Source organism: Schistocerca piceifrons, chromosome 8, assembly GCF_021461385.2.
Source record: "Schistocerca piceifrons isolate TAMUIC-IGC-003096 chromosome 8, iqSchPice1.1, whole genome shotgun sequence".
NCBI lineage: Eukaryota > Metazoa > Arthropoda > Insecta > Orthoptera > Acrididae > Schistocerca > Schistocerca piceifrons.
The window spans coordinates 373788938-373815119 of record NC_060145.1 but is presented as its reverse complement, the minus strand read 5'-3'; the positions used below and the strand labels follow the sequence as shown (position 1 = coordinate 373815119).

Below are 26182 nucleotides of genomic sequence, written 5' to 3'. Positions count from 1 at the left end.
TCTTAGCAACGAAGATAGGGAGCGTCATGGCTAATACATTGATTAGTGACCACGAAGTTGTTGTAGCTAGACTGAATACTGTAACATCCAAACTCACCAAAAAATCAACAAGCTTTTTTTTAATAAAACAAATGAAAATTCACTTGGCACCTTCCTAAGAGACAATCCCACCCACCAGGAATCCGCAACTCATCGCACATAACATATAACTCAAGACTGCCGTTTGCAGCTGGCTCAGCCAGATGAAGAACTTCTGCAGGGAGGGGTTGTAGAAGCCAATGTAACGTCACGAAAATGATTATGTATGAAAGTGGATATTTTAGTAAACCAGAGCTGCCAATAAAGGCTATTTTTTTATAAATATATACATTTTGTACCAAACGGCTATTACTTTTCGATTACGCCTCTTAGAATCCGATCTAGAAATATGCGAAGTAATTTTGATGAATGCTATGTAAAGCAAGTTCTTAAGTTTGAAAGGAAGAAACACTAGATCTTAACGTTCAGTCGTTACAGAGGGAACTATTTATCTGGTGAGCAAGGGTTAGGAACGAAATCGTCCACGGTCCTTTTCCAGGAACTATATTAATCTTAAATGATTTGAGAAAGCTGCAGAACAAATATCGGAATGGCCAGGTCTGGAGCCGCGATCGTTCGTTCTGGATTCGAGTTTAGCATTTTAGACACTGCGCCGCCTCGGGCGGTGCAGTTTACTATTTTCATCGTTATTGTTTACCACCTTGCTAGTACTACGTCGCTATCTATGGAGAAATTTCTCATATGCAGGCGGATGGGAGAAGGATTTTCCCTTGGTTGATCGAACCACAGCAACATTCACCTTATTTGCTTACGGAAACTGAGCAAAACGTAACCTCCCTAGCTCTTGGATAGTGCAACAATCGAAATAGCATTGAACTGAGTTGCACAGACAGCGCGCAAATTGGTGCTGAATTTTCGCAAGTTAGTGTTCCGTGTCATGTTGGCATAACATTGTATTAATTCAAGAAATATATGAAATGTGTTCGCATTTGCGAATATGGACAACCATCAGCTGTATAATCGAATGACAACAATGAAAATCTGCCCCAAACCAGGACTCGAACTCAGATTTCCCGCTTACCGAGCGTCCGCCTTACCACTTTTTTTTATCTCATTTTGTTCTATATTGTTCGTGGAGTTTGTTCGGGGCGGATATCCGATAACACCCGCTCAGGTTCTTCGTTGATCCATTCACTCTTTTTTTTTTAATTGCAGAGGGTAGCTAACCCTCTGACCGAACACGCTGAGCTACCGTGCCGGCTGGCGGCTAGGCTATCCGAGCACGACTCACAGGCAGATTCAAACTTCCACATTAGTCAGCCGAGTGTCTGCAACCTGTATTCGTACATCCATTATGTATATTGCCTTACAGGGGAGACATTTTATTTAGTAGTCGCTTGCCCAGTATCGGTGGATGAAGACCGTATTGCAGTGCTTAAGTTACTACGGATTGCGATGCAGTGTCCGATGGAACATTGCCTTGTAATTGGGAAAAATACAGGCACTACAGTATCGTATAATTCAAAAAAAGTCGTATGCGGGCAACAATGTCAGATTAATGCTTGGAACAGGAGCGCTGACTTTAGGAACGTTGGATACATCGACCCCCGCCACCACCACCACCACCACCACCACCACCACCACCACTACACCATCACCAGCACCCCTTCTGGGGCTTCGGAGACAGCCTCTTAATAAAAACTGGGCCAGTGCTCATCCGCTGTTGATAGGATATGAATCAATAATGAAGAAATCCTCTCTCTTTACGATGTGTGATCTAATCCATTTGTGCTGCATTTTTTTGGATTGTGTGTATGAACACGAGATATCCCACGGTTTGTCTGTTTAGAAAATAGCTTCACTGGGAGGCCGATTATATTATTTCCTTTAATCGTGTTTACCCGATAACGCAGTCGAAGTGGTTCCCACGTACCTCATTGTAATTGACTTTCACTTCACACACAGCTAAGAACAATACAAGAGGTAAAAGCCCTGCAGAGTGTGGATCGACACATGGCTGCCACAGATTTCGATACGCTCTACAATATTGACACATATTTATTACCCTCACGTAATAATAAGTGATAACGAAAACGCTTTTGCTGCAAGCACTGTTCATATTTCACTGTTTCTGCTTGCAACTATTTTTATAAATCATATATCGACAGTCTTATTCGATGGCATGCAGTCCCTTATACGTCAAATCTTTTTCAAATAGCTTCATTTGTTATTGATACCAAAGCAAAATGCTTAAATATACACCGAAGAGCCAATGAAACACGTACACCTGCCTAATATCGTGTAGCGCCTCCGCGTGCACGCAGAAATGCCGCAACACGACATGGCATAGACTCGACTAATGTCTGAGGTAGTGCTGCAGGGAACTGACACCACGAAACCTGCAGGGTCGTCCATAAATCCGTAAGCGTACGAGGGGGTGGAGATCTCTTCTAACCAGCACGTCGCAAGGCATCCCAGATGTAGTCAATAATGTTCATGACCGGGGAGTTTGGTGGCCTGCGGAAGCGTTTAAACTAAGAACAATGTTCCTGGAGCCACACTGTAGCAATTCTGGACGCGTGGGGTGTCACACTGTCTGCCGGAATTGCCCAAGTCCGGCGGAATTAACAGTGGACGTGAATGGATGCAGGTGATCAGACAGGATGCTTACGCATGTGTCACCTATCAGAGTCGTATCTAGACGTATTAGGTGTCCCATATCACTCCAACTGCACACGCCCCACACCATTACAGAACCTCCGCCACCTTGAACAGTCCCCTGCTGACATACAGGGCCCAAGGATTAATGAGGTTGCCTCCATATCCGTACACGTCCATCAGCTCGATACAATTTGAAACGAGACACCTCCGACTAGGCAATGTGCTTCCAGTCATCAACAGTCCAACGTCGATGTTGACGGGCGGAAGCGGGGCGTAAAGCTTTGTGTAGTGCAGTCATCAAGGGTACACGAATCGGTCTTCGGCTCCGAAGACCCATATCAATGATGTTTCGTTGAATGGTTCGCACGCTGACACTCTTTGATGGCCCAGCACTGGAATCTGCAGCAATTTGCGGAAGGGCTGCACTTCTGTCGCGTTGAACGATTCTCTTCAGTCGTCGTTGGTCCCGTTCTTGCACGAGCTCTTTCCGACCACAGCGATGTCGGAGATTAGATGTTTTACCGGATTTCTGATATTCATGTTACACTCGTGAAATGGTCGTACAACAAAATCCCGACTTCATCGCTACGTCGGAAATGCTGTTTCCCATCGCTTATGCACCTACTGTAACACCACGTTCAAACTCACTAAAATCATGATAACCTGCCATTGTAGCACTAGTAACCGATCTAACAACTGTGCCAGACACTTGTTGTCTTATATAGGCGTTACCGATAGCAGCGCCGTATTCTGCCTGTTTACATGTCCCTGTATTTGAATACGCATGACTATATCAGTTTCTTTTGCGCTTCAGTGTACATGCGAGTAGGTTAAGGAAAATATCGATAACAGAGTTTAATAAACGTAGAGAAGTTATTTGCAGAAGCTGGTAACAACATTACAGAATTATTTTTAAAAAAGTACTTTCGTCCTTAGTTATCTGTTGTGAAGCGGAGTGCGGGTGATGTTGTCATTGGGTAGCGCCGCAACATTTCTCTAGAACGGGAGATTATAGCTAAATTTTTATGGATTTGACACCTTGGAAACATAAGAGATTACCTAGTTCTCCAATAAACTTTTACTGAGGAGAGATTTCAAGTATTGTTACGAGCTATCCCTTTGTGAGAAACACTAACTTTTTATTCGAAGACGATTAAGTTTGTCCATCTTTCACACACAGAATGAGGAGCAGGAAGGATTTTCCGCACTTGATTTTTAGACTAGCAGTCAATCGATTGATAGAGACACATGAACTTACGTAGTAGACTCGGACGTGGACGCTAGACTTTGAAGTACCGGCACGGCTGAGAGAGTGTATGTAAATTGAACGTGGTGGGGCGGGGGAGAGGGGGGGGGGGGGTGGGGGAGGAGAAAAAGAAGGATAGCGATTAACGATGTCAGCTGCATCGGGAAATAACCCGCAATCAGCGGCGACGAGTGAAAATGTGTGCTAGATCGGGATTCCAACCGGGATCTCCTGCTTACTTTTTTTTTTTTTTTTCTCGCGGCCAAGTGCTCTACCGACTTTTTTTTTTTTTTAAATTAACTGCTGTGTCCTCGTCCCCTAACAGGATAATGGAGATGCAGCAGGAAGGAAACATTGCACACGTGTTTAATTTTCTTTATTATTTTTATTTTTATTTTAATATCCCAGGAAAAAGTCGATCACATATGAAAAAGAAAGTAAAGAAATGTAGGGCTGACGCTTCATTGGCACGAATATCCTAGCCCGCGAAATTACGTAAACCTGGGTGTCACAATCCCTCCGGGAGGGGGGGAATGAAACATGCTGCCTAGAAAGTTCGCGAAGTGCGTTTTGTCTAGTAGAGAGAGCCAGTAGTCCATGCCTGATATCGTAGTTCCGCGAGAGCACGTAGTGCGATGCGCCCAGCCGATTGCCAGCGTTTTCTGAGAGGGGAAAAAGACTACTTCGGGGAAAATTAAAGCGTCTGTCGTGCTTGTGGAGTCATCGGTGCGTTGGAGGAGAGCCATGATGCGTTGCATCAGCCGCCAAACATCCTTCGCCTCACCGCACTACGTCGGTGTCCTGCATGCCATACATAAGACAGAGTGGGGAATGTACCACGTGAATGTCGTACAATCATCGGCGGGTGACTGTCTTGAGGTTGGTTAATGTATACCAAGACGTTCTCGCTGTCGTGGCGAGGGGAGGCTATGGACAGCTCGCCAGATCTGTCGCCAATCCCTCGTTGGAATTGCTGCCATGATGACACCCCAAGTATCGAGATATTTCACGGGTTGTGCGATCCTTGTAGAAGGTATTTATAATTGAACAAAACTAAAATCAACAAAGAATCGCGCGACGTGAGAAAAAGAAGGCGATATTGTGCCTACCGCCACCGGCGGTTCAAACGATGGGGGAAGAGGAACGTACAGGATAGCAGACGTGATGGCGTGTTGCCTTTGGTTCCAGGTCCGAAGCGTCGCTCGCATAAAGCGAGAGCCTTGTTCCACACGTTCGTGAGGGTAAGTCCTCCAGATTGGTGTGGGAGAGTTAAAGTCTCGTATTTGACTTTAAACAGCATCCCGTGGCTGACATAGTATCCAAAGGCCGCCATTAACCTGTCAACAATACCATGTGGCATTGGCAGTACCTCTGCCAGCTGTGACTGTCGTGAGGCAAGATGGTTCAAAATGGTTCAAATGGCTCTGAGCACTAAACTTCTGAGGTCATCAGTCCCCTAGAACTTAGAACTACTTAAACCTAACTAAAATAAGGATATCACGCACATCCATGCCCGAGGCAAGATTCGAACCTGCGACAGTAGCGGTCGCGCGGTTGCAGACTGAAGCGCCTAGAACCGCTCGGCCACTCCGGCCGGCGAGGCAAGATGAACGTTAGTGTATTCCACCCTTTGGAGAAAGTCGTGGGTTCGGAGTGAATTGTTACGTATGTACAGTCGGACGTTCTGTAGCAGACGCCGGTAGCTCGCCGCCGCTGATTGGCGTAGTGATTGGGTGAACAAAATTCCTAAGCATCGCATGATATCCTCTGTCGTAAACGGACTGTGTAAAGCGTCTAGCCCCCCTCCGATGTGCGTAATCTTGGGTTTCACATGTTGACCCTGCTACCCGCCACCAGTCCATCACGTCATATGCAGTAACAGGGACAACCAGCTTACGTACTTTGTTCTCGGACGGGACGACTATCATCAAGTCGTCGGCATATGCGCGGCACGCGAAGGAACTCGCATGGACTCGGACGACTGTGGTTAAAATGGCTCTGAGTACTATGGGTCTTAACATCTGAGATCATCAGTCCCCTCGAACTTAGAACTACTTATACCTAACTAACCTAAGAACATCGCACACATCCATGCCGAAGGCAGGATTTGAACCTGCGACCGTAGCGGTCGCGCGGTTCCAGACTGAAGCGCCTAGAACCGCTCGGCCTGGAAGAGTCCGTCGAAGAGTCTACATCAATGGTTCGAGCGCTATTGCAAACAGCACCATCGACAAGGGATATCCTTGCTTTACTGAGCTGCAAACAGGAATCGTTCCTGCCTCCCTACCACTGACTCTCAATATCGAAGGAGCGCCGCGAAGGAAGCGCGTTAGGACGGTACTAAAATCCTGAGGTGTCGCCATGTGCCGCGTGGTCGAGTCTAGGAAATCATTATTGGTCCTGTCAAGGACACGATCAAAATTCGCGGATACGAAAGCCGCTCGCATGCGACACGCTGTCATCAGAGCAATGATGTCACGCTATTCACCTAGGATATAATGGATTTTGCTCCGAACCCCTAGTCCAGCCTGGTCTGGTGATAATGACTTAAATACGAGTATGACAGTGTTGAGCCTTGCCGCCAACACTGGGGCAGTGGTCTTGTAATCAGTGAGCAGTCGAAATTGATGACCGCTGGCACTCCCGGCCGATTACGGTATTCCTATAATTATTCCCGCTATGAATTGTGATCGGACATCCGTGTCAGGGGGCAATAACTCCTTATACGCCAACACCCACTTGAACGTCAATATATCTACAAATTCACCATAAAATTCGAGTGTCAACCCGTCTGGACCAGATTTATAGACCGCACCCTTCGTTAGTGCCATCCGTACGTCACCTTCCGTTAGGGGTTCCAATAACGATTCTGTATCCGTACCACCCAACCCCGTTTGCATCAGTCGCAAAACGTCTTCTCATATTCGATCGTCCGTCGGCGTCCCGGTGAAAAGGAACGGTCCAAAAAACCAGATTGTGTTATCCACATTTTTAGGGCCAGAGTACTTGACTCACTTCACTAGTTATACTGTCTCTGCCACCCATGATCCTTGTCCAGTGTAGTCTTGAATCACCTGTTAGCTGTTTATGGCATTCAATCAATAACTTGTTTAACATAATTTATGTCTGTTTTAAAGAAAAAATAAATGTTGTGAGAACACTAAAATTATGCCAACACAATCAATCATTAAAACAGTCCCCACTAGGGTTGCCTTTCATTGTGGCGTCCCATGCCAGGATCTCAGAGTGATGGCATCTTCTACGACCGTCAGATCGCGTTGCCTAGTGTAGTTATTCAATTTGACGTCCCTTTCGCAGAATTTTTAATTGATGGCACCTTCTGTGACCGTCAGATAGTAGATAGTATTTCCTAGTGAAGTTTCTCTTTCACATGTTTAATGTGGTGCATTGGAAAGAGTTGACTCGCGTTGCTGGCTCCTAGCTATAGAACAAATACTTAATTATTGTATGTATGTATTTTCATGTTGTGTCTCTTGATTGTTTGTTTCTGATGGCGAACGGCTGATTTGTTAGGACTGAGATTTTCGTTTGTGAGTGTAGACAAGCGTGCTGTTATTTGAATTCGTCCTCAGGAACTAGGAATCAGTAGCTCGCGGGAGCGTAATTAAGAGTAGAATCTGTGTGGCTTATGAATGTGCAGTGATTAAATTCGTTTGGATCAAATTAGAGTTCATGCTTACAAGAAGCAAGGCACGTTTACTACAGAGTAGCGGAAGTAATTGTGTTTCGTTAACCATGGACCCCCGTCAGATTATTAGCGGTGGACAGGCAGATATTACACGGGATTTTCAGGTAAATGCTGTTGCAGACCGGGCAGAAATGTCTAACGTAGAACCTGCAGAGTATGACATGTCTCAGTCAGGTGACGAAAGTGAACGGAAGACCGCAGCAGAACGAAATGTAGGCGCTGCTGGTACGAGATGCACTATCAGTGAGACTGGCAGACCAGAATCACGGACGAAACGTCACAGAATGATGGAATCTCGTTCATCTAGTGCTGGAGGTGTTAGCTGTTGATCTCAGTTTGAGGCTCTCATGCAGTTCATGCAAGACGCAGAAACAAGAGGCAAGAGGCAGAGAAAAATAGACGGGAGGAAGAGGAGGAAAGACACAAATTAGTCATAAGAACGGTCACAGAGAGTATAGATGGAGTCAAGAAAGAGATTGCAGGAATCCAAGAAGAGTTAGAGAATGTCAAGAAAACGGCAGCAGATACGCGTGAGGTCGTGGACCAGGCGAAGCGCGATGACAAAACAGCGCGACTGGGAGCGCAAGTAGCACGAAAGGACTCATCAGAGGCCAAATAACGAGTTAAACTGGCAACTGAGGTGTGTAAGACAAAAAAGGCACTTGCAACTTTCCAAAAGCAAGGCAGAAAAATAGATCGAGAAACGCAGGAAAAAATGAGTGAGGCTGCGAAGCGAATCGAACAGACAGAAATCAACCAGGCCGAAATCTCTGAAGTTAAAGATCAGCAAACCCGAGTCGCCACGCAACTAAGCGAGTTGGCTAAGGACGTTCGGCAGGCACATGAGCGGATCGCCCAATTGCAAACACAATCTCGTCCGGTCGAGCGCCATCGAGAGCATCACAGAAGTGAAGAAAATGTTTTGCGACTCTCCGAACCGCTATATGAGGACACGCCCCCTGCACATGGGCGATTGCAGTAGCAATATGCTCCTGCTGCGGCGAAACGCGTAGTAGAACACGCTCCGTCGGTAACACGCAGCATGTCAGAGACAGAGCCGGAAAACAATTGTACACGTCTACGGAGGTCAGAAATGTTGTTACGTGAATCTGACAACATGAGGGGACACCATAACAGTGCACGAGGATCGTTTGGGCACGGGTACATGAAATAACGCGCTGCAGACGAGAGGGAAAATTCGTACGGCGGATACGTCGAACCTTTCGACCACAAACTTTTCTTGACCATCCAGAATTTTCAAGTCTACAAGGACGCAAATAACGCATTACGTCCAAAGACCTGGACGGCGCGGTACGATCACGTGCTGCTAGAATCTTGGCCACTGAAGTACAAGCTCCAGTTTATCTGTGGTTTCTTAGAAGGGTCGATTGCAGAATATATGCGCGGAGTTGCAGAGAGTTGTCGCTCCTACCAAGAATTTAAGGACGAATTCCTTAGCACGTACTGGTGGAGATCGTGTTAGGAAAGGACTTAGAAGCGTCAGAATTCCGCAGTAGTGTCAAATTCTTCAGATAAAATAAATAAATTACTTAAGAATACAAGTGTGACAATAGCATTCAAAACCAATAACCCACTACAGACGAAAATGAAACACACAATTGGCGAATCAAATATATACCAAAAGTAATGCGTTTAGAAAATACTATGTAATGACTGTGAGAAACAGTATATTGGCCAAACTGGCCGTAACTTTCTAACACGTTTTATGGAACATACTACTGGTACTGCACGTACCAAGTCAATATTTGGTCAACATCTTGATGGATACAATCATTCTTAGGGTTGCATTTCTAACAATTTGAAAATATTACATACTGTGCCAAAAGGACTATTGCTAAATACTTTACAAGAAATTGAAATCTATTCACTTCACAAAAGTAAACCGTTATGTGTTAAATGAGCAACTTGAATTCAAAGACAAACATTTTTTTTTATTTTTATTTTTTTGTTGAGCTTTTTGACGATCTGCTTTAGAATGTTCACTCGTCTGTCCTTCGTTTTTAAAGTTATTAAGACCTTTAAGAAATATTTTATCTTTACTTTGTAATTTTATTTCGCCAAACATTATTTTAAGACTGACTATCGGTTTTTAGAATGTTTGCTTATTTGCTTTAAGAATGCATATTACTAATTCACATCCCTTCATTTTTGACACTACGGCTCGTAATATTATAATTTTAAATTCCTTCCATTTTTATTATTTTTGTTTGTTTATAAGACTGGCATGCAACAAAAGACATAGCAACGCCTTTTTTAAAATGTCACATGTAAAAAGAAAGAAAAAAAATGGAATCTACATATGAACTTCATAGACAATATTTCATCAATATGCACAACTACTGTGTCCTCTCGATTCTTTTTTTTTTCCCTGTATTTATCGGTAAGAATTGGTTGGTTGGTTTGTGAGATTGAAGGGACCAAACTGCTAGGGCCATCGGTCCCTCTGTAAGAATTATTATGTAATCTATGTAAATGGAAGTCCCTTATTACACCAGTAAATCGTATCTGTGCAGCATGTACTACACATGTCAGTTAACGATTATTGCAGCCTACTCATTGAAAATCTTTTCAATAAAGACATGTTGCTGCTCAGTAGTACATCGTCTGACGTGGCAGTCTTTGCCATTCCACTTTCGCAACAACGTCGTTAGAAAGAAGCCTGCTGCCACATATTTGGACTGGCGTTTAACCTCACCATCGCAACCACTAGTTTGCCTATCCACTTTACAACTACTTCAGTGAAAAGAAGCCTACTGCCACATCTTTGGAACGGCGTCCAGCTTCACCATGGCAACCAGTGGTTCCAAATGGTTTACTAACAGTCCTTGAGAGGGCAACACACGTACTGTCAAAACGGAGTTCATTTATCCTGCACGTTTAAATATTTTTAACGCTTCTTAATTGACAATAGCTGTTGAACAAGCTAAGTTTAGTGTGTGTTTACTTTCCTTTCTTGACAATGTTCTTTTAACTAAGAAATTTTACATTGCTATTCGACCTATAACGCATTGGTTAGTAACGACATCATTCCGTCAGAAGTGGGCGGAGCCTCCATTATATATAGTTAGACGTGCACTGGTTTCTCCAGTCGTGATTTACAACCATTTACTCATTGGTAATTCATCGTTTTATAGCTTTATAACTTTATCTATTTAATGTATGTAGCCCTCTAATTAAAGTTTTGTAAACGACTTGTAGGTCTGAAGATGACCACAGTAGTGGTCGAAACCGGTCACCGTAATAAATAAATTGTGATCAAGACTGTTTTTGATAGTAAATATAGATCAATTCAGATTGCGTTATCGACATTTTTAGGGCCAGAGTACTTGACTCGCTTCACTAGTTATACTGTCTCTGCCACCCAGGATCCTTCCCCAGTGTAGTCTTGAATGAACTGTTAGTTGTTTACAGTACTCAATCAATAACTCGTTTAGCACAATTTATGTCTGTTTTAAAGAAAAAAATAAATGTTGTTAGAAACTAAAATTACGCCAAGACAATCAATCATTTAAACAGTCCCCACCAGCGTTACCTTTCAGCGTTCAGGCATATAACTGAGTACCATTCCATACGGTCGCAGCGATTCGATAACCATCGATTCTGGTACCTCAAACGGCAGTTCAAAGATCCGAGTGACCCCCACTCCCAAGCCTGAAGAAGCTACTGTTACATCGCTGATATGGCCATCAGACTGTGAAATTTAAATCCCCTTTAAGCATCGGCCATAGTTCTTTCACATGCAGCTTCATCTGTCATCTTGACGTATGTTGTGCTGCTTATAATGGATAGATCCATCCCGGTTTGGTCTGTAGCAGGTAAACGAACTTCTTCCGTCAAATAACTATTTCAAAAGGCCTGGTACTGCCATAGTCGTTGTCAAACGTAAATTGGAGCATAGTCTTTCTAAAATTTTGTGCCATGGCGATCTCTTCAAACAACAACACGCGCTAGTATCAGCCGTGTAAACACTTCGTCTCCCACGTGCGCCCGCTGCCAGGGCAACAGGTCCGTGCCGCGCCACTGCCTAATGCAGACTGTTTACAAGGCAGGTGCGTTAGCCACTGCGCCCGCCGGAACATACGTCATCGCATCTGCACGGACCAAATCGGCACGCCTCACAGCCGACCCGCGTTCCCACCTAGCGCCATCCATCCTCTGTCCCTGTTCCATGTCCTCTATGCTCGCTACTCTGAGATTCCCGCAGGAAGTCGGACGTATTTGTGCATCGGAACTGAAGAAGGTGGATCCACTGCCCATCTAGGTGTATCAGTTATGTGAATGCGGACATGTCCGAAAGAGCAGACACTATGCATTAATATAAATGGTTGAGAGAGTCACATCCGGAAGCTGTAGCCTCACGTTCAGCACTTAACACGCACTCGTGACTGGCCAGGCGAAGAATGCAGTCCACACTGCAGCGGAAAAGAAACATAGTAAGAATGTAGTGCTACGACGAAGGTGAGATCAGGATTGTCAGAAATACGTAGGCGCAATTCTATAAGTTAATGGGATTTTATTTCATAATGACATTACGTGTTGAACCTGCCTCCGTGGCCGAGTGCGCTAACACATTCCTGTGCACTGCTGCTCGACTCGGCGGTAAGCGAGTTCGAATCCGAGTAGTAGAAAAAATTTTGACTGCTGGTTCTGGAAGAAGAATTGGCTTTAGCACTCTTCGCATGTGCATCATTTGTTTTACTGTAAGAAGCTGATCGTCAGAGTCAGAAGAGATTCTCTTTTGAAATGTATGACAAATTAATGTCTATCTTAAATCTTTTTCCGGCCGGGGTGGCCGAACGGTTCTAGGCGCTACAGCCTGGAACCGTGCGACCGCTAAGGTCGCAGGTTCGAATCCTGCTTCGGGCATGGATGTGTGTGATGTCCTTAGTTTAGTTAGGTTTAAGTAGTTCTAAGTTCTAGGGGACTGATGACCTCAGTAGTTAAGTCCCATAGTGCTCAGAGCCATTTGAACCATTTTTGTTATTGAACTGTGTAGGTCCTAAAACTTCCAAAGGTAACACCTCTTTTAGGAAAACTGTACCTGCAACAGAACGATATAGTCGTTCACTGTCAAAAGATGTCAATAAAGACATTCTTTTTGACATTGTGCACACCACTTTCTAATCGCTGAGTTATTTTCCTCCAAGAGTGTAGTCTTTTCAGTTTGTCTTCATACTAGCACTGCGTAGGGGCTCAAAAACATTCCCGTTCAAGATGGAACTCTTTATCAGCTTTAACGCTCTCATTATTCATTATTCTTAAACGTAATGAATACACAGCTCTAGCGATAGAAGGCATTTCCTGCGGGGGAAGCAGACGAGTTGTTCGTTCATTTTAAGAACAATATTACCCTTACAATGGTACACCAACACATTCTCTGAAGTGCGATACTTACTACTGCTAAGAGAACTGAAGAATGTACTCCGAGTAGTCTGAACTATTGTGAGATATTCTTTAGTTCCGCATTAAAAATTGCTTCAGTAAGTTACTCGAATGCGCTTCATCGTTCTAGTGAGATTTCCTTTAAGCTTAAGGTTTAAATTTGTTTAAGAGTGCAACCCCCGGAAAATTAATGTGACTGTTGAAATTAACTTTTTCAGGACAGTTCCGAGTCGCACTCTGTATGTTTTATTGACTGATTTTGCTATTTAATGTAACAGCCAACTACTGCACTTTAAACTGTAAATTCCAGAGTTTCTGGTGATGCTCTTGGTAAATTAAAGAGCGAAACCGACCGATAAAACATCCCAAGTGCGTCTTGTAGCTGTCCTGAAAAACTAAAGTATACACCCGTTGTAGAGACACAACTAATCTCTACCGCACCAACGAACACGACCCGGCGTCCACACTAGCAGGGGGGTCCCGGCGCCAGCCAACCGCCAACGCTTTGATATTAGAGCTAGCAGAGCAAACCGCAATTAAGGCCAGCCGCTTCGTTGGCTGCGATTTCCGCCAATACTCACTGAGCAAATCTCGGCCAACTAAGCGGTTAGCTGTCGTTCGTTGGCGTTCGTTGGCCTAGTGTGTAGGCACCTTTACGCAGCTACAAGCACAACGCGCTCGCTAGATGGGGAGGTGGACCCTGAAAGAGTCAGCACGCCATATTTATGGTGGCCGCTGGCCTGGTACACAGGACAGCAATATCTTTAGACGGTTCCCCACGCTCGCTTAGACAAATACCTCGCTGGTCCCCAGTAGCCGCCTAAAAAAAAAAGAGACACACACTTTTAACATACGATACCATATATACTTAAGTCCATACGATTCACAGACAAATGGTGGAAACGATTTCCCTCGGTTTGGTTAAGTGACGACTGTGATGGGAGGAAGACCACGCAGTCACGAAGCTAAATAAATTGCTAGGTCGTGAAGATAAAATTAAAAGCGAACCACGTCATCAAGGGACAATCGGTTACAGCAAGGAGATACTGCTTAGTAATGGAGCAAATTTCATGTTTGATAGCATCAACAAAACTTATAACTCGGTTGGGAGTTTATGTATGGAGATTTCCTCCAGTATGAGTAGGTGGTGAACTGGGAGCCTTTCTTAGGCTATAATACTGTGAACATTGAACATGACGCAGCCACCACACATTCTGTCCATCAGGAAACGCCACAGGTGAATCAGATATTCCCTCGCCGAATAAACGGCTCCAGTTGCTTCATTCATTGTCCTCGCGGTCGTTGAAAATTCCTGCATTGGAAACATCTCTTATAGAGACGAATGAAAGTCAAAAGAATATCGAGAAGACGAGTTGTTCGCTTGTTTTAAGAACAATATTACCCTTACAATGGTACACCAACACAGCTCTGCAGTGCGATACTTACTACAGCTAAGAGAACTGAAGAATGTGCTCCGAGCACTTTGAACTATTGTGAGATATTCTTGAATTCCGCATTAAAAAAAGAGCACTATGTGACTTAACTTCTGAGGTCATCAGTCCACTAGAACTTAGAACTACTTAAACCTAACTAACCTAAGGACATCACACACATCCATGCCCGAGGCACAATTCGAACCTGCGACCGTAGCGTCCGCATTAAAATTTGCTTCAATAAGTTACGCGAATGCGCTTTATCGTTGTAGTGAAATTTCCTTTAAGCTTAAGGTTTCTATTTGTTTAAGAGTGCAACCCACTGAAAATTGAACATGTATACACAGGAAAAATTCGCTGCTTCTGACTAGACAGAGCCATTACGTGCATGGCAGCAACACAAAAATATCTGTGACAAAAATTCATCCTCTGTACATTTTCAGTAGAAACCACACGTGCACAAGTAAAAAAATGGCTATTGGTCAACACTGTATTTTCACTCAAGACGTTAAAATAGCGTAGTCCAGTCAGAGCAGACTTTTGTGTTACAATTCTCTAAGCGAGAGAATCCATTCCAGTTAGATATGTATTTATTTTTGTTTGCTGATTGTGGCCTGCATGGTTGACATCTGGTTTCTTAATCGCCAAACAGTTATTAGAGTAGGTGCTGTACACAACTCGTGAAATTACTCAATCATGTCACAGAAATATTCATCGGTTTTTCCCCACTTTTAAAGATGCATTTGGCCGTTAAGCGTTCACTCTGGGCTTTTACCAAACGCCTTACGGATGTGCGGTTATTATTGCTATTACCAAACTATTGACATTTGTGTTTAAATATCGATGTTTCAACACCGATTCTATGTCTTCGAAACACCGTAATATCCATATTCAACACACAAAATTGACCTTCGGTGTTGACACAAAAACAGGTTATTTCTCACCATTGTCAGTTATTTTTCCGCCATGTAAACCAATATTATTCTGAATATGCCTCGGAATGATACCAATGCAACGCTTTTGCGACTGGCTGCAAGTTGCGAAAGAGAAGGCGGCAAATATTTTTAGCGGTAATGACCCGAAGAAAGTAGTAGCCTATTTCAGATTCTGGGTCTAAAAACTTCCTTCAACCAACATTGAGTTCACGTTTCCGAAATAACTCAGAATAACCTTCAGAAAGTGGAACGAAGGGTGGAGGCTTTTCTAAAGCTAAGTTGTATATGATTTTTACAGATGCACAACCGTCTCGAACTGTTGAAAACGAACGCTTTCAAAAAAATAAAAATAAAAAACCACTGATAATCATTGCGTGTTTGTGTAAAATAACGTCGAGACATACACTCAATAGGATGCTGGAAAATCAGAACTAATTCAAAAATAAAATTCATAATGTGAACAATTTAACATTCACAACAGATGTTTGGACACAATGCAGTGTAGACGTTTTCTATGAATTACCATTCGTTATTTTGATAGCAATGATATGGGAACGGCTACTCTTGGCACCTATGAGCCGTCAGGATCACACATAGGTGAATACATGTTATTACAGACATTTAATTAATGGGGAATAAATAAATTAGAAGCAAAACACAGACAGTGTCACTGATGCAGGAAAAATATGGTTAAAGCAATAAAAACAGCATTTGAAATAATATGTACTTGGTGTTTTGCTCACATGGTCAGTCCGGTAGAAAAAAATCTATTGAAAATACTGAGGTAGAATCAGATTTGGCTACTGCTCTGAAGAGGACTGTAATGTGTTTTGGCTACGAAAAGAATTAGATCTTAGTCTAGTTCAAGAAGTACCCAATACACGGAATCCAACGTGCATTCAGTGATTAACATGGCCAATTACCACGTTAGTACACCACCCATGCTATCAACCGTAGATATTGTAGATCTGGCAAATGTGTATGTCATTTTGTGGCCTATAAGAAGTGGCTACTAGTGAAATTTGTGTAGAAAAGTACTGCCAATAACGAACGTGTTGAATATCAAAATATCAGGCCTGCAACCAATACAGACCATAGGAGAGAATCGGAACCATAACACAATAACAGAAACAAAACAGCACTTCCTATCAACTGCACATGTTAACATTGTAGCCACATCAAAGTGGTTTTATCCCAGATTCAAGAAAATAAACTTGCAAGATGCATTAGCATGTCCGAAGGCAATCTAAACCATCAAGATGCATTAGCATGCTCGAAGGTAATCTAATCCATCAAGGACCTCCTTGCAGCTGTTGAAACGACTGTCGCTGAATATGGGCTACAACGTTATCAAAACCGAGAAGCCAAATTTGATTGATGGAGTAAACATTATAAAAAGCACAAGAAAAGTATAAGTTGAAAAGTGGAACAGATGTTTACCTATCAACACAGTTTGATTATTATCTGAAAAATCGCGTTCTAGATCTTAGAAACTAATCATTATAAGGACAAAATCATATAATCGGTATTAACTATCCAAAGCTACTAAGAACAGCTCTTAAAATATTTGAGTTATGCAGGCACAGCATCACCTCCTGAAAGACTGTATTCAAATTCAGTATATGCTCTCTGTCAACAATGCAACATACTGAAGGGCAAACGTCTGTGAAAATAATTATTGTTATATTCTGTAGACAAAAAGTTCTCGGATATTTAATATTAATTATTGATGGATATAATGCTTAATTAATATGATAGTAGATCTCGTATTTACTTGCTCTACAAATTCGTCGTTTAGCACCGACGTTTTTTGGTCGATTACCATCGGGCATCGAAGTTAAGGCGTCGATATTGAAATAGAAATCAGGTTCAATTATTTCCCAACATCATACACTCATACTACACATCTGCGTGTTTCCTGGTCTATTTTCAGCATTGCTTCCTCCCCCCTTCAGTGTTCCCCTACTGCAAAGTAACAAACGGCCAGCTCCACCCATCTCCGTTACGGTGTAACCCCGATGGTCTTTCCTTCCACTACTGAACTCAAACTTCTCTTCGGTAGGTGTCCTTCAATCACAAGTATTATATACCCACATCAATTAAGTTAATTGCTTTGCACCACTTCATCTTCCACAACCGAGCCCAGGTACAGATACCTCTTTAATTAAGATAGAGGTTACAAAGTATTTGTCTAGAGTGATTCAATTGTATGCCGTAATGACTCTCCTTGTGATATTGTTGTATTGTAGCTCTGAAAATTCTATAGCTCGCTCACCACTGTCTCAGTTCACATTCCAGGATCAAAAAAACTAACATTGGAATACCGTTTGTTGATCCTAAAGACATTTTACCCAAATTCTGGATATATCATAGTGATGAGACGTGTATTTAACAGCAGATTTGGTCGAAAAACAGCACCACACGGAATGACCATTTCTCGATGAGATTACAGCACAGAACTGAAATCAAATTGTGATGACAAAATTTAAGCAACGTCTCATACAGATTTTGTGTAACATTTTCCGTGTTTTTTAAGAAGTTGATGAAATGTTTTGTAAAGACCAGATCCCTACATGGTTCCAGGAAGAGCGACTCAGAACGACCGGCCTCAGTTACAGCTCTGGAGAAAGAGGAACGAGTGTTAACACGTTATCAGTGAGGAGCCCACTACATCAAAAAGACATGGAACACAACAACTCAGGATGTCACGGTGATCTTTCCAGAAGATAATGAAAGAGAAATTTAACCTTTTCAGTGAAAAAACTCGATCGTGCCAATCTTTGAGCGTCGGTGATATGGAGTGGCAATATTCTTTTGCGTAGAGTGTACAATTATTATGTGTTATTTATGGTTATTCAAAGCAGGGATCCTGCAGAAACATATGTAAAGATTTATTATGGGTTAAGTGAACATTTTAGAGACTTTGACATGTTAAGCCACAATAAACTGAAGCGACAGCAGTCGAGCAAGGAGGCCGATGATCAGCAGAGTTTGCGTGGCAGCAGTCAGCGCTTCTACAGATCAACGACCGAGCAGATGTGCAGTGCCTCCAAGGAAAACAACTACCAGCGCAGTTCGCACATCAGCGGTCAACGCTCCAGGAACTGTCATCATACTGAACTCACGTGCATGACGTATCTGGCGATGTGGATGAGGACGACAAGCAAATGCCCTTCCACGCCAGCATACAGGTAAAACAAGGAAAGCCTGCACGTGTGTCGACATTGGTCACGCTTCTGTCCAACATGAGAAGCGTAGATGAATAACTGAAGCGTCAGTTGTCGCCCTAGAAACTTCGCGACATTGGCAAAAACACAGAATAAATACACTACTGGTCATTAAAATTGCTACACCACGAAGATGACAGGAAGAAGATGCTGTGGTATGCAAACGATTAGCTTTTCAGAGCATTCACACAAGCTGGTGCCTGTGGCGACACCTACAACGTGCTGACATGAGGAAAGTTTCCAACCGATTCTCATACACAGACAGCAGCTGACCGGCGTTGCCTGGTGAAACGCTGTTGTGATGCCTCGTTTAAGGAGGAGAAATGCGTACCATCACGTTTCCGACTTTGATAAAGGTCGGATTGTAGCGTATCGCGATTGCGGTTTATCGTATCGCGACATTGCTGCTCGCGTTGGTCGAGATCAAATGATCAAATGAATCGGTGGGTTCAGGAGGGTAATACGGAACGCCGTGCTGGGTCCCAACGGACTCGTATCATTAGCAGTCGAGATGACAGGCGTCTTATCCGCATGGATGTAACGGATCGTGCAGCCACGTCTCGATCTCTGAGTCAACAGATGGGGACGTTTGCAAGACAACAACCATCTGCACGAACAGTTCGACGACGTTTGCAGTAGCGTGGACTATCAGCTCGGAGACCATAACTGCGGTTACTCTTGACGCTGCATCACAGACAGGAACACCTGCGATGGTGTACTCGACGACAAAGTTGGGTGCACGAATGGCAAAACGTCATTTTTCGGATGAATCCAGGTTCTGTTTACAGCATCATGATGGTCGCATCCGTGTTTGGCGACATCGCGGTGAATGCACACTGGAAGCGTGTATTCGTCATCGCCGTACTGGCGTTATCACCCGGCGTGATAGTATGGGGTGCCATTGGTTACACGTTTCGGTCACGTCTTGTTCGCATTGACGGCATTTTGAACAGTGGACGTTACATTTCAGATGTGTTACGACCCGTGGCTCTACCCTTCATTCGATCCCTGCGAAAACCTACATTTCAACAGGATAGTGCACGACCGCATGCTGCAGGCCCTGTACAGGCTTTTCTGGATACAGAAAATGTTCGACTGCTGCCCTGGCCAGCACATACTCCAGATTTCTCACCAACTGAAGACGTCTGGTCAACTGTGGCATCGTGTTGAAGCTGCATTGGCAGCTCTACCTGTACACACCATCCAAGCTCTATTTGACTCAATGCGCAGGCGTATCAAGGCCGTTATGACGGCCAGAGGTGGTTGTTCTAGGTACTGATTTCTCAGGATCTATGCACCCAAACTGCGTGAAAGTGTAATCACATGTCACTTCTAGTATAATATATTTGCCCAATGAATACCCGTTTATCATCTGCATTTCTTCTTGGTGTAGCAATTTTAATGGCCAGTAGTGTACCTCCGACATACGGACATGAGGCGGGCTTTGAGAGGAGAAAGAAGAGACGAAGAATCGTCACCTGGACGGACGAAATGATGTTCAGTAAGCGGGCGTCATACTTTGCTGCAACGGCTTAGCCGCTACACCGCTCGACAGAAGAATAGGGCAGTACCAAGCCAATAAGCCAACACACAAGATGCCATCCCCGATGTTACCAGAAAGAAGTTTGCGTGATACTTACCCATGCGGCCGGTGAGGATAAAGGGACTGCGGGCTCAGCTAATGGGTCACCTGAGAACCTAGAAGTTGATGAACTCCTCCAGAAGACGCCAAATCTGAGGGTCACTGGTTCGATTCCGGGACGGAGCACTCCGAGCCACGCCCTAGCTGCTTGTTAGTTATGCAACGAGCGAATTCAAAATGAGAAGACGAGGCCGCTGAAGCAGTGGATCACGGGTACGGTACACAATGAAAGAATACGCTGCATGGCGCTCTCTGCAACACGAGCCGTCGCCAGGTCAGTGGTCACTGGAATCTGCATGATACTACTCGGCGCCACACTGCTGCCGCCAGGAATTTTGCGAGTTGAAACACAATGTAGTACTCTGTTTGTTTAAAGGGTCTCATGTCTCAATAAATGACTGATAGTGGAGCTCGTGGTTTTGCGGTAGCGGTCTCGCTTCCCGCGCATGGGGTCCCGGGTCCGATTCCTGACGAGGTCAGGGATTTTCCCTGCCTCGAGATGACTGGGTGTTGTTGTGTCGTCTTCATGATCATCATTCATCCCCATTACGGTCGAAGGAAGGCAATGGCAAACCACCTAGAACCTCGCCTAGCCGGCGGTGTGGGTCTCCCACATCATCCCCTACGCTCCTCGGAGTATCAGACCTCATCATCATCAATGGAACCACCAATGTCTCACTCACAACTCACCCACCGAGCCAAGGAAAGAATCCATTCCACCACCCATAAAGTGTCGCATTCCCTCGCGGCATCCCTGACAAAATAATGATCTTTTCCCCTCTCTGACGCTCAATATCTCGTGTCACAAAACACCAACCTGTTACATTTGGAAATGAGATGATTGAGGCTTTTGAAATCGAACAGTCGATACTGGGACAGACCTGGTTTAGTAATGAGGCACACTCCATGGGTCAACAAACAGAACTGCTGCTACTAAGCGACTGAAAATCCATTTTTTCAAGCTGCTGCTGCACGTCATTAACAAAAAGTCATGTTTGGTACGCAAGCAGTGCACAATGCATTATTGGTCTCATTTTTATTGACAGACCTAGCATCACAGACAAATACAGACAGGTACTGAAACTTGATTTTGTACTGGCTTCATGTCGCAGACGAAGGTTCCGAAGCTAATGGTTTATGCAGTGTGGAGCACGTCCAGACCACACTGCCGATGCTTAAGTTTTATTTAATGAGACGTACAGAGATTAGATCATTTCCTGGACACGGTGTGGCATGGCTCATTTATAGTCCCGATGTAACCCGTGTGGTTATCTCTTATGAGGTTATCTGATGAACAGAGTCTTCAAAAAAGTGCCTTGAACACTACAGGAAGTTGGTACTACAATTTCCAGAGAGATTCGTGTAGTCTGAAAAGATGTTCTTGAGAAAGGCATCAAGGAATTCGGCTAAAGGCTATACACACTCGTCGCTGCAGAAGGAAAACACTTTGAAAACCTTCTGTGTTAAATTTCAGGTTGTCTGCTGTAGCATAAATACGATAGCAAAAATCATATCACCCGACATTACGTCGTAGTAACCAAGAACGTTCTAACAAGTATTTTAAGCCACTCTGTACTTACCGTGCACGCGACCGCAGCGTTGGCAAATTGTCATTCTTTGACTTACATTTTCTATCGATAATATGCGCTTATAGAAATTTACTTCGAACAGGTTGTTTGACAATTCATATTATACGCTTCTAGAGGTAGCAGATGGGAATTAGTGGATCTATTTCTGCATAGGAATTCATGTCCGGAAACATCATCCAATGACGCTAAGAGCGTCAAAGTTATAGGCGCCGGCGCCTGTAAATGTATGTATAAACAAGGTGATTTCGTGATGATGCTACAAACTTTCTTTGTTGCTAAGGTTGTATGGCAGGCAACTTCCAGAGGTGGTAACACGGACCAAGACAAGAAACAATGTGCAGCAAACATGGGCTCTAAAATGCATACCTTAAGAGCTACGTGCATTCGTTCAGTAGAGAGGATATGTTCCAAAGTAGCGAAGATGAACAAGTACTCATAGCTCCTCAGGTATGTATTTTAGAACCCATGCTTACTGGATTTTTTTCCTTGTTTTCGTCCAAGCTATCACGTCCGTACGTTTCCTACTCTACAATCTTAGCAACAACAGTACCATTAAATATATTCCACGGTCAGAGGTGCCAGAATGGTTTTCGCTTATAACGTTCGACTCCTTCGTTTTCGGTACAGGGACCCTTACTTCAAATTCGTACATTCGCCATTAACCTAGAAAGTTTGTAAAATCATCAGTAAATCATCCTCCATATACAATGAAGAGCCAAAGAAACTGGCACACCTGCCTAATATCGTGTAGGGTCCTCGCGAGCACGCAGAAGGGCCGCAACACGACGCAGCATGGACTCGACTAATGTCTGAAGTAGTGCTGGAGGGAATTGACACCGTGAATTCTGCAGGGCTATCCATAAATCTGTAAGAGTACGAGGGGCTGAAGATCTCTTCTGAACAGCACGTTCCAAGGCATCCCAGATATGCTCAATAATGTTCATGTCTGGGGAGTTTGGTGGCCAGAGAAAGTGTTTAAACTCTAAAGAGTTTCCCTGGACGTGTGGGGTGTCTTACTGTCCTGCTGGAATTGTCTAAGTCCTTCAGAATGCAAAACGGACATGAATGGATGCAAGTGATCAGGACCCTTACGCAGTAATCAAGGGTACACGTGAGGGCCTTCGGCTACGAAAGCCCATATCGATGATGTTTCGTTGAATGATTGGCACGCTGACAATTGTTGATGTCTCCAGCACTGAAATATGCAGCAATTTGCGGAAGGCTTGCACTTCTGTCACATTGAAAGATTTCTCTTTAGTCGTCGTTGGTCCCGTTCTTGCAGGATTTTCTGGCGGTCGCGGCAATGTCAAAGATTTGATGTATTACCAGAGTCCTGATATTCATGGTACACACATGAACTGGTCGTACGGGAAAATTCCCACTTCATCGCTACGTCGGAAATTCTGTCTCCCATCGCTTATACGCCTACAATAACTCCACATTCAAACACTTAAATCTTGATAACCTGCCATTGTAGCAGCAGTAATCGATCTAACAACTGCGCCAGACACTTATTGTCTTATATAGGCGTTGCCGACCGCAGCGCCGTATTCTACCTGTTTTCATATCTCCGTATATGAATACGCATACCTATACCAGTTTCCTTGGCGCTTCAGTGTGCATACATTTACAGTAGTAGTAGTAGTAGAGGGGTGTTGGGGGCGCACGACAATACATTTACAGGCTCCGGCGCCTATAACTTTGACGCTCTGTAGCGTAGTTCATGAAGTTTCCGGACATGGGTTCCTATGTGTAGCTTGATCTACTAAGTCCCCTCTATAACCTCTAGAAGTGTACAATATGAATTGTGAAACACCATGTAGATATTTTTGTACTGCTGGTACGTTAAGAACCACGGTGAAAAATCGAGTACGTAAACTTTTCATAGCCTTTTAATACAAAATTTTGTACACTACCACGTCCTAAACAGTGACTACTCAAAAATGGTTCAAATGGTTCTAAGCACTATGGGACTTAACAGGTCATCAGTCCCCTAGACTTAGAACTACTTAAACCTAACTAACCTAAGAACATCACCCACATCCATGCCCGAGGCAGGATTCGAACCTGCGACCGTAGCAGCAGCGCGGTTCCGGACTGAAGCGCTTAGAACCGCTCGGCGTCAACGGCCGGCTTAAACAGTAACTGCTTAAGACACTGAAATTATCTTTAACCTACAAATGTAATCTGGAAGCGAAAATCGAATCTAAGACGGAGACGTTTACTAGCTGAAGTAAACGCGCCTTTGGACAGCTGGCAGCTAGCGGGACCCACCTGGCAACGCGGGCTCGGACGGAAGTTGTCCCGTGAGCAGACGACGTCAACTGGCCGGTGCCCGAAGCAGCGGACTTTTGTTCGACGCAGCTTTACGCACTCGAGCCGAGCAGCCGTGGGAAACGACTGATTGTATGCAAACGTATCTTGCACTGTTGACACGTGCCGTTGCCCCCGCTTATTCGGTCGCGCTCCTGAGCATATCCGAGTAAACAACTATTCTGTGTAATATGTGTACGTCTGCAGAAAAATTACGTGCGACTTTTCAGGACTCTGTTGATCAAAAAAATGGTTCAAATGGCTCTGAGCACTATGGGACTTAACAGGTCATCAGTCCCCTAGACTTAGAACTACTTAAACCTAACTAACCTAAGAACATCACCCACATCCATGCCCGAGGCAGGATTCGAACCTGCGACCGTAGCGGTCACGCGGTTCCAGACTGAAGCGCCTAGAACCGCACGGCCACACCGGCCGGCCTCCGTTGGTCAGCCCTGTCTTTAAATGTAGTAAAAGCGCGTGAATCGTTACGTGCAACTTCACGGCACGATCACGCGTGTAAATATGGAATTTAAAATCTCATTTACTTTACTTCTGTTGTCAGCTTTACATTTGGCCGGTGTATGAATCTTATTGTTAAAGCACTCCGTCGTTAGGCCACGAGCGGCCTACCGGGACCATCCGACCGCCGTGTCATCCTCAGATGATGATGCGGATAGGAGGGGCGTGGGGTCAGCACACCGCTCTACCGGTCGTTATGATGGTATTCTTGACCGAAGCCGCTACTATTCGATCGAGTAGCTCCTCGATTGGCATCACGAGGATGAGTGCACCTCCAATTTCGTTTCATTTATCGTTGTTTGGTGTAAGGGAGCTTGACACCGTAGTCGCTAGCGCCTGTACATTACTAGTCCTAGAGTTTATTCTAAAACAATTTAATCAAAATTCATCAATATCTATATACTGCGAATCACCGTGAAGTTCTTCATAGAGGGTATTGCTTATTGTACCGCATATTTGGGTTTCTATTTGATTTGCATGGAGCGTGGAATAATGATAACTTTTATGCCTCAGTACGAGGTATTAACTTTATTTATATTATCTCAACAGCTAAAATTGCAGCAGCATGATGGTGTCAAACGATTATAATTTTAGCAAAATAGAGTAGGGTCGACAGAAGTAAACGGACGGAGCTAGACGGAACCTCAGGGTAAAACTGAACTGGGGGCTGTTGTGGCTATAATGTGGTGCACTCTATAATCAATTTCATGAACTATTAGTCTAGCGAAACCACTTTCATAAACTATTAGTCCAGCGATAAACATGGTGAGAAACCATTGTAGCAGAGTTTGTTTTTGACTGTTGTGGTAGTAACATGTTTGGATTTGTTTTTCCGCGTGTGTATTACAATATTAGTAACTCTTTATAGACAAGCTCCGCAAAAATGCTTTAACTATTAATTTTCTCTTTCTTAAAACTCAAAACTCCTGATAGGCTCCTTTCTTTTTTTGTCTAAGCGCTTTGTTGGGTTTTGAACTGTACCTAACCTCGCTTCCACTCAGCCCCACGTAGCCTACTATTCCTCTCTCGTTTTCACTTTTTAGTATTCGTATTTCTGGAGACATGGTGCCAATACCTGGGGTTGTATCGCGCGTGTCGTCTGCGAGTGTTTGGAAACCGGGCCGTCAAATAATTCGCGCGCCAGCCACCACACATATAAGTGTTTTTGTTTGTGCATCTTCCATGTTAGCAGTTAGTTCGTGCGTATTACGGGACTGTGCTGATGTTTTTGCTCCCTGCATATTGAGTTAGTTTCAACAATACGCTCGGAACGAGAGAACAATACGCGTATTCTTTTCTGCTCCTGTGGCTGTGGTCAGTATAGCTAATGTTAATATTGTTCGAAGGAGTTTTTGTGCGGTATGGTTCCATCGATGAGGTGCACGCAGGTTCTAACAATCGAACGACAGTCTGCTCAGCTTGTGTCGACGAATTGGTGACTCCAACTTGATATACGTGGGTAG

At 44.0% G+C, this 26182-nt stretch overlaps 1 protein-coding gene across 1 annotated transcript in view; it reads right to left on the bottom strand.

Annotated features, from left to right (window-relative positions):
• LOC124711690 (fatty acyl-CoA reductase wat-like) overlaps window positions 1-24131 on the bottom strand; it is a 247649-nt gene extending 223518 nt beyond the window's left edge. The window contains exon 1 of the mRNA XM_047241889.1: window positions 24063-24131. The gene's annotated coding sequence lies outside the window, so the exon portion shown is untranslated. The remainder of the gene's footprint in view (window positions 1-24062) is intronic.
• Between the last annotated feature and the right edge of the window lie 2051 nt (window positions 24132-26182).